General features: G+C 41.0%; 1 non-coding gene across 1 annotated transcript; it reads right to left on the reverse strand.

The window, feature by feature from the left end:
* Nucleotides 1-567: 567 nt before the first annotated feature.
* On the reverse strand, nt 568-675 carry LOC112787965 (small nucleolar RNA R71). The gene has a single exon (XR_003195350.1). It is a non-coding gene; the product is annotated as a small nucleolar RNA R71 (small nucleolar RNA).
* Nucleotides 676-9882: the final 9207 nt, after the last annotated feature.

The following is a 9882-nucleotide window of genomic DNA, read 5'->3' on the forward strand; positions in this document are numbered from 1 at the left end:
CTCTTCTTTTCTTGTTCTCTTCTCTTTCTTATGAGCAGGAACAAGGAAAAAGGCATTCTTGTTGAAGCTGATCCAGAACCTGAAAGGACTCTAAAGAGGAAATTAAGAGAAGCTAAATTACAACAATCCAGAGACAACCTTATTGAAAATTTCGAACAAGTAAAGGAGATGGCAGCCGAACCCAACAACAATAATGTAAGGAGAATGCTTGGTGACTTTACTGCACCTAATTCCAATTTACATGGAAGAAGCATCTCCATTCCTGCCATTGGAGCAAACAACTTTGACCTGAAACCTCAGCTAGTTTCTCTGATGCAGCAGAACTGCAAGTTTCATGTACTTCCATCTGAAGATCCTTTTCAGTTCTTAACTGAATTCTTGCAGATATGTGATACTGTTAAGACTAAAGGAGTAGATCCTGAAGTCTACAGGCTCATGCTTTTCCCTTTTGCTGTAAGAGACAGAGGTAGAGTATGGTTGGACTCTCAACCCAGAGATAGCCTGAACTCTTGGGACAAGCTGGTCATGGCTTTCTTGGCCAAGTTCTTTCCTCCTCAAAAGCTGAGCAAGCTTAGAGTGGATGTTCAAACCTTCAGACAGAAAGAAGGTGAATCCCTCTATGAAGCTTGGGAAAGATACAAGCAACTGACCAAAAAGTGTCCTTCTGACATGCTTTCAGAATGGACCATCCTGGATATATTCTATGATGGTCTATCTGAATTGGCTAAGATGTCATTGGATACTTCTGCAGGTGGATCCATTCACCTAAAGAAAATGCCTGCAGAAGCTCAAGAACTCATTGACATGGTTGCTAATAACCAGTTCATGTACACTTCTGAGAGGAATCCTGTGAGTAATGGGACGCCTATGAAGAAAAGAGTTCTTGAAATTAATACTCTGAATGCCATATTGGCTCAGAACAAAATATTGACTCAGCAAGTCAATATGATTTCTCAGAGTCTGAATGGAATGCAAGCTGCATCCAACAGTACTCAAGAGGCATCTTCTGAAGAAGAAGCTTATGATCCTGAAAACCCTGCAATAGCAGAGGTAAATTATATGGGTGAACCTTATAGAAATACCTATAACCCATCATGGAGAAATCATCCAAATTTCTCATGGAAGGATCAAAAGCCTCAACAAGGCTTTAATAATGGTGGAAGAAATAGGTTTAACAATAGTAAACCTTTTCCATCATCCACTCAGCAACAGACAGAGAACTCTGAACAAAATACCTCTAATTTAGCAAACTTAGTCTCTGATCTATCTAAGGCCACTGTGAGTTTCATGAATGAAACAAGGTCATCCATTAGAAATTTGGAGGCACAAGTGGGCCAGCTGAGTAAAAGGATCACTGAAATCCCTCCTAGTACTCTCCCAAGCAATACAGAAGAAAATCCAAAAGGAGAGTGCAAGGCCATTGAATTGATTACCATGGCCGAACCTGGGAGGAAGGTTGAGGACGTGAATCCCAAGGAGGAAGACCTCTTGGGACGTCCAGTGATCAATAAGGAGCTTCCCTCTGAGGAACCAAAGGAATCTGAGACTCATCTTGAGACCATAGAGATTCCATTGAACCTCCTTATGCCATTCATGAGCTCTGATGAGTATTCTTCTTCTGAAGAGAATGAGGATGTTACTGAAGAGCAAGTTACCAAGTACCTTGGTGCAATCATGAAGCTGAATGCCAAAATATTTGGTATTGAGACTTGGAAAGATGAACCTCTCTTGTTCACCAATGAACTAAGTGATCTGGATCAACTGAGATTGCCTCAGAAGAAACAGGATCCTGGAAAGTTCTTAATACCTTGTACCATAGGCATCATGACCTTTGAAAAGGCTCTGTGTGACCTTGGTTCAGGGATAAACCTCATGCCCCTCTCTGTAATAGAAAAACTGGGAATCTATGGGGTGCAAGCCACTAAAATCTCATTAGAGATGGCAGACAATTCAAGAAAACAGGCTTATGGACAAGTAGAGGACGTGTTAGTAAAGGTTGAAGGCCTTTACATCCCTGCTGATTTCATAGTCCTAGATACTGGGAAGGATGAGGATGAATTCATCATCCTTGGAAGACCCTTCCTAGCCATAGCAAGAGCTGTGATTGATGTGGACAGAGGAGAATTGATCCTTCAATTAAATGAGGACAACCTTGTGTTTAAAACTCAAGGATCTCTCTCTGTACACATGGAGAGGAAGCACAGTAAGCTTCTCTCATTGCAGAGTCAACCGGAGCCCCCACAGTCAAACTCTAAATTTGGTGTTGGGAGGCCACAACCAAACTCTAAGTTTGGTGTTGAACTCCCATATCCAAACTCTAAGTTTGGTGTTGGAGAGTCTCAACAATGCTCTAAACATCTGTGAGGCTCCATGAGAGCCCACTGTTAAGCTATTGACATTAAAGAAGCGCTTGTTGGGAGGCAACCCAATTTTTATTTATCTAACTATATTTTTCTTAGTTATATGTCTTTATAGGTTCATGGTCATGTGGAGTCACAAAATAAATATAAAAATTGAAAACGGAATCAAAAATAGCAGAAGAAAAATCACACCCTGGAGGAAGACCTTACTGGCGTTTAGACGCCAGTAAGAAGAATCTGGCTGGCGTTCAACGCCAGAACAGAGCATGGTTCTGGCGCTGAACGCCCAAAATGGGCAGCATCTGGGTGTTTGAATGCCAGAACTGCACCCTGGAGAAGAGCTGGCGCTGAACGCCCAGAACAAGCATGGTTCTGGCGTTCAACGCCAGAAATGGGCAACAAATGGGCGTTCAACGCCCAGAACAAGCACCAATCTGGCGCTGAACGCCCAGAGTTGTGTGCAAGGGCATTTTGCATGCCTAATTGGGTGCAAGGTTGTAAATTCTTGAACACCTTAAGATCTGTGGACCCCACAGGATCACCTCAGGATCTGTGGACCCCACAGGATCCCCACCTACCTCCACTCACTTCTTCTCACCCCTCTTTCACACAATCTCATAAACACTCTTCCCCAAAACTCTTCACCAATCACCTCAATCTCCTTTCCCTATATATAGCCCTCCATTCTTCTTCAAATTCACACAACAAAACCCTCTCTTCCCCTTCTTGACCGAAACACATCTCCCTCTCCCTCTCCTCCATTTCTTCTTCTTCTTCATCTCTTCTTTCTTTTCTTGCTCGAGGGCAAGAAAAATTCTAAGTTTGGTGTGGTAAAAGCATAAGCTTTTTGTTTTTCCATTACCATTGATGGCACCTAAGACCGGAGAAACCTCTAGAAAAGGGAAAGGGAAGACAAAAGCTTCCACCTCCGAGTCATGGGAGATGGAAAGATTCATCTCCAAAGCTCATCAAGACCACTTCTATGATGTTGTGGCCAAGAAGAAGGTGATTCCTGAGGTTCCTTTCAAGCTCAAGAAGAATGAGTATCCGGAGATCCGACATGAAATCCAAAGAAGAGGTTGGGAAGTTCTAACAAAACCCATCCAACAAGTCAGCATCCTAATGGTTCAAGAGTTCTATGCCAATACATGGATCACTAGGAACCATGATCAAAGTAAGAACCCGGACCCAAAGAATTATCTCACCATGGTTCGGGGGAAATACTTAGATTTTAGTCCGAAAAATGTAAGGTTGGCGTTTAACTTGCCTATAATGTAAGGAGATGCACGCCCCTACACTAGAAGGGTCAACTTTAATCAAAGGTTGGACCAAGTCCTCATGGACATATGTGTGGAAGGAGCTCAATGGAAGATTGACTTCAAAGGCAAGCCGGTTCAACTAAGAAGACTGGACCTCAAGCCTGCAGCTAGAGGATGGTTAGAGTTCATACAATGCTCCATCATCCCCACTAGCAACCGATCCGAAGTTACTATGGATCGGGCCATCATGATTCATAGCATCATGATTGGAGAGGAAGTAGAAGTTCATGAAGTCATCTCCCTTGAACTCTACAAAATGGCCGAAAAGTCCTCCCCCATGGCAAGGCTAGCTTTTCCTCATCTTATTTGCCATCTATGTTACTCAGCTGGAGCTTTCATAGAAGGAGACATTCCCATTGAGGAAGAGAAGCCCATCACTAAGAAAAGGATGGAGCAAGCAAGAGAGCCCATTCATGGAGCTCAAGAGGCGCAGGAAGCTCATCACCATGAGATCCCGGAGATGCCTCAAATGCATTTTCCTCCACAAAACTATTGGGAGCAAATCAACACCTCCCTAGGAGAATTAAGTTCCAACATGGGACAACTAAGGGTGGAACATCAAGAGCACTCCATCATCCTTCATGAAATTAGAGAAGATCAAAAAGCAATGAGGGAGGAGCAACAAAGACAAGGAAGAGACATAGAAGAGCTCAAGGACATCATTGGTTCCTCAAGAAGGAAACGCCACCATCACTAAGGTGGACTCATTCCTTGTTCTTATATTCTCTATTTTTCGTTTTCTATGATAAGTGCTTATCTAAGTTTGTGTCTTATTACATGATCATTTGTATTTAGTAACTATGCCTTAAAGTAGTGAATATGAATCCATCACCTCTCTTAAATTAAAACTATTTTAATTCAAAAGAACAAGAAGTACATGAGTTTCGAATTTATCCTTGAACTTAGTTTAATTATATTGATGTGGTGACAATGCTTCTTGTTTTCTGAATGAATGCTTGAACAGCGCATATGTCTTTTGAAGTTGTTGTTTAAGAATGTTAAATATGTTGGCTCTTGAAAGAATGATGACAAGGGGACATGTTATTTGATAATCTGAAAAATCATAAAAATGATTCTTGAAGCAAGAAAAAGCAGCAAAGAACAAAGCTTGCAAAAAAAAAAAGCAAAAAAAAAAATTAGAAAGAAAAAGAAAAAGCAAGCAGAAAAAGCCAAAAACCCTTAAAACCAAAAGGCAAGGGTAAATAAAAAGGATTCCAAGGCTTTGAGCATCAGTGGATAGGAGGGCCTAAAGGAATAAAATCCTGGCCTAAGCGGCAAAACCAAGCTGTCCCTAACCATGTGCTTGTGGCGTGAAGGTGTCAAGTGAAAACTTGAGACTGAGCGGTTAAAGTCAAGGTCCAAAGCAAAAGAAGAGTGTGCTTAAGAACCCTGGACACCTCTAATTGGGGACTCTAGCAATGCTGAGTCACAATCTAAAAAGGTTCACCCAGTTATGTGTCTGTGGCATTTATGTATCCGGTGGTAATACTGGAAAACAAAGTGCTTAGGGCCACGACCAAGACTCATAAAATAGTTGTGTTCAAGAATCATCATACTGAACTAGGAGAGTCAATAACACTATCTGAACTCTGAGTTCCTATAGAAGCCAATCATTCTGAACTTCAATGGATAAAGTGAGATGCCAAAACTATTCAAGAGGCAAAAAGCTACAAGTCCCGCTCATCTGATTGGTGCTATGTTTCATTGATACTTTGGAATTTATAGTATATTCTCTTTTTTTATCCTATTTGATTTTTAGTTGCTTGGGGACAAGCAACAATTTAAGTTTGCTGTTGTGATGAGCGGATAATTTGTACGCTTTTTGGCATTGTTTTTAGTATGTTTTTAGTAGAATCTAGTTACTTTTAGGGATGTTTTTATTAGTTTTTATGTTAAATTTATATTTCTGGACTTTACTATGAGTTTGTGTGTTTTTCTGTGATTTCAGGTATTTTCTGGCTGAAATTGAGGGACTTGAGCAAAAATCAGATTCAGAGGTTGAAGAAGGACTGCTGATGCTGTTGGATTCTGACCTCCCTGGACTCAAAGTGGATTTTCTGGAGCTACAGAACTCAAAATGGTGCGCTTCCAATTGTGTTGGAAAGAAGACATCCAGGGCTTTTCAGAATTGTATAATAGTCTATACTTTGAACGAGTTTAGACGATGTAAAAGGGCATTGAACGCCAGTTCTACGCTGCTGTCTGGAGTTAAACGGCAGAAACAAGTCACAAACCAGAGTTGAACGCCAGAAATACGTTACAACCTGGCGTTCAACTCCAGAAAGAGCCTCTGCTCGTGTAACATTCAAGCTCAGCCCAAGCACACACCAAGTGGGCCCCGAAAGTGGATTTATGCATCAATTACTTACTTCTGTAAACCTAGTAGCTAGTTTATTATAAATAGGACTTTTTACTATTGTATTAGACATCTTTGATCATCTTTGGATGCCAAGTTCTTAGATCATGGGGGCTGGCCATTCGGCCATGCCTGGACCTTTCACTTATGTATTTTTAACGGTAGAGTTTCTACACTCCATAGATTAAGGTGTGGAGCTCTGCTGTTCCTCAAAGATTAATGCAAAGTACTACTGTTTTTCTATTCAATTCAACTTATTCCGCTTCTAAGATATTCATTCGCACTTCAACCTGATTGTGATGAACGTGACAATCATCATCATTCCCTATGAACGCGTGCCTGACAACCACTTCTGTTCTACCTTAGATTGAATGAGTATCTCTTAGATATCCTAATCAGAATCTTCGTGGTATAAGCTAGATTGATGGCGGCATTCATGAGAGTCCGGAAAGTCTAAACCTTGTCTGTGGTATTCCGAGTAGGACTCTGGGATTGAATGACTGTGACGGACTTCAAACTCGCGAGTGCTGGGCGTAGTGACAGACGCAAAAGGAGGGTGAATCCTATTCCAGTATGATCGAGAACCTCAGATGATTAGCCGTGCTGTGACAAAGGATTTGGACCATTTTCACAAGAGGATAGGATGCAGCCATTGGCAAGGGTGACGCCTCCAAATGATTAGCCATGCAGTGACAGCGCATCGGACCATTTTCCAGAGAGGATCAAAAGTAGCCATTGACAACGGTGATGTCCTTACATAAAGCCAGCCATAGAAAGGAGTAAGACTGATTGGATGAAGACCGCAGGAAAGCAGAGGTTTAGAGGGACGAAAGCATCTCCATGCATTTATCTGAAATTCTCACCAAGGATTTACATAAGTATTTCTATCCCTATTTTATTATTAATATTCGAAAACTCCATAACCATTCTATATCCGCCTGACTGAGATTTACAAGATGACCATAGCTTGCTTCATACCAACAATCTCCGTGGGATCGACCCTTACTCGCGTAAGGTTTATTACTTGGACGACCCAGTGCACTTGCTGGTTAGTTGTGCGAAGTTGTGATAAAAAGTTGAGATTACAATTGAGCGTACCATGTTGATGGCGCCATTGATGATCACAATTTCGTGCACCAGTTAGCCCAGTACAAGTGGTGCCCAAGAAGTCTGGAGTCACTACAGTGAAGAATGAGCATGGAGAGCTCATAGCAACTAGAGTTCAGAACGCTTGGAGAGTCTGCATTGATTACAGGTGTCTCAACCAAACCACCCTTAAGGATCACTACCCACTTCCATTCATTGATCAAATGCTGGATCGCCTGTCAGGTAAATCACATTATTGCTTTTTAGATGGTTACACAGGTTATTTCCATATTCATATAGCTCCTGAGGATCAGGAAAAGACCACTTTTACATGTCCTTTTGGGACTTATGCTTACAAGAGAATGCCCTTTGGCTTGTACAATGCACCAGCTACTTTCCAAAGGTGCATGATGAGTCTTTTCTCTGATCTTATTGAAGACTGTATGGAGGTTTTTATGGACAATTTTAGCATTTATGGTGATTCTTTTAGCCTTTGCTTAGATGGATTATCTAGAGTATTAGATAGATGTGTTCATACAAACCTTGTATTAAATTTTGAAAAATGTCACTTTATGGTAAAACAAGGGATTGTACTAGGACATGTGGTATCTAATAATGGAATTTCTGTAGACCCAGCAAAGGTGAATGTTATTTCGAGTTTACCTTACCCTTCCTCTGTGAGGGAGGTCCGTTCGTTCCTTGGCCATTGATGAGCGGATAATTTATACGCTTTTTGGCATTGTTTTTAGTATGTTTTTAGTAGAATCTGGTTACTTTTAGGGATGTTTTCATTAGTTTTTATGTTAAATTAAAATTTATAGACTTTACTATGAGTTTGTGTGTTTTTTTTTATTTCAGGTATTTTCTGGCTGAAATTGAGGGACTTGAGCAAAAATCAGATTCAGAGGTTGAAGAAGGACTGCTGATGCTGTTGGATTCTGACCTCCCGGCACTCAAAATGGATTTTCTGGGGCTACAGAACTCAAAATGACGCAATTCCAATTGCGTTGGAAAGTAGACATCTAGGGCTTTCCAGCAATATATAATAGTCCATACTTTGCCCAAGTTTAGACGACGCAAACTGGCGTTCAACGCCAGCTCTCTGCCCAATTCTGGCGTCCAGCGCCAAAAACAAGTTGCAAAGTGGAGTTCAACGCCCAAACTGGCACAAAAGCTGGCGTTCAACTCCAAGAATGACCTCTCCACGTGTAGACTTCAAGCTCAGCTCAAGCACACACCAAGTGGGCCCCGGAAGTGGATTTATGCATCAATTACTTACTTCTGTAAACCCTAGTAGCTAGTTTATTATAAATAGGACCTTTTACTATTGTATTAGACATCCTGGATTGTATTTTGATCCTGTGATCTCGTTTTGGGGCTGGCCATCTCGGCCATGCCTAGACCTTTTACTTATGTATTTTTAACGGTAGAGTTTCTACACTCCATAGATTAAGGTGTGGAGCTCTGCTGTTCCTCAAAGATTAATGCAAAGTACTACTGTTTTCTATTCAATTCATCTTATTTCGCTTCTAAGGTATTCATTCGCACTTCAACCTGAATGTGATGAACGTGACAATCATCATCATTCCCCATGAACGCGTGCCTGACAACCACTTCTGTTCTACCCTCGATTGAATGATTATCTCTTGGATCTCTTAATCAGAATCTTCGTGGTATAAGCTAGATTAATGGCGGCATTCATGAGAGTCCGAAAAGTCTAAACCTTGTTCGTGGTATTCCGAGTAGGACTCTGGGATTGAATGACTGTGACGAACTCCAAACTCGCGAGTGCTGGGCATAGTGACAGACGCAAAAGGATAGTAAATTCTATTCCAGTATGATCGAGAACCTCCAAGATGATTAGCCATGCAGTGACAGCGCATCGGACCATTTTCACAGAGAGGAATAGGATGCAACCAACGACAAGGGTGATGCCTCCAGACGATTAGCCGTGCTGTGACAGAGCATTTGGACCATTTTCCCGAGAGGATTGAAAGTAGCCATTGGCACCGGTGACATCCTTACACAAAGCCAGCCATAGAAAGGAATAAGACTGATTGGATGAAGACAGCAGGAAAGCGGAGGTTTAGAGGAACGAATGCATCTCCATACGCTTATCTGAAATTCTCACCAATGATTTACATAAGTATTTCTATCCTTCTTTTATTACTATATTTCAAAAACTACATAACTATTTTACATCCGCCTGATTGAGATTTACAAGGTGACCATAGCTTGCTTCATACCAACAATCTCCGTGGGATTCGACCCTTACTCATGTAAGGTATTACTTGGACGACCCAGTGCACTTGCCGGTTAGTTATGCGAAGTTGTGAAGATATGTTTAGACCATGGTTTTGTGCATCCGTTTTTGGTGCCATCGCCAGGGAATCAACTTCGAACAATAATTCACAACCGGAGTAACAATTTCGCATACTAAGTTTTTGGCGCCGTTGCCGGGGATTGTTCAAGTTTGGACAACTGACGGTTCATCTTGTTGCTCAGATTAGGTAATTTTCTTTTTATTTTATTTTCAAAAATTTTTCAAAAATCTTTCAAAAATTTTTTTCATCTGTTTTCGAAAAAAAAAAGAAAATCAAAAAAAAAAATAAAAAATAAAAAATGTTTTCAAAAATATATTTTTCTTCAGAATTTTTAAGAATGAATTCTAGTATTTCATGATGATTTGTTGAATCCTGGCTGGCTGTAAGCCATGTCTAATCTTTTGGACTGGGGTTTCAACTTATCATCACAAGAGATT

Source organism: Arachis hypogaea, chromosome 20, assembly GCF_003086295.3.
Source record: "Arachis hypogaea cultivar Tifrunner chromosome 20, arahy.Tifrunner.gnm2.J5K5, whole genome shotgun sequence".
Classification (NCBI taxonomy): Eukaryota; Viridiplantae; Streptophyta; class Magnoliopsida; order Fabales; family Fabaceae; genus Arachis; species Arachis hypogaea.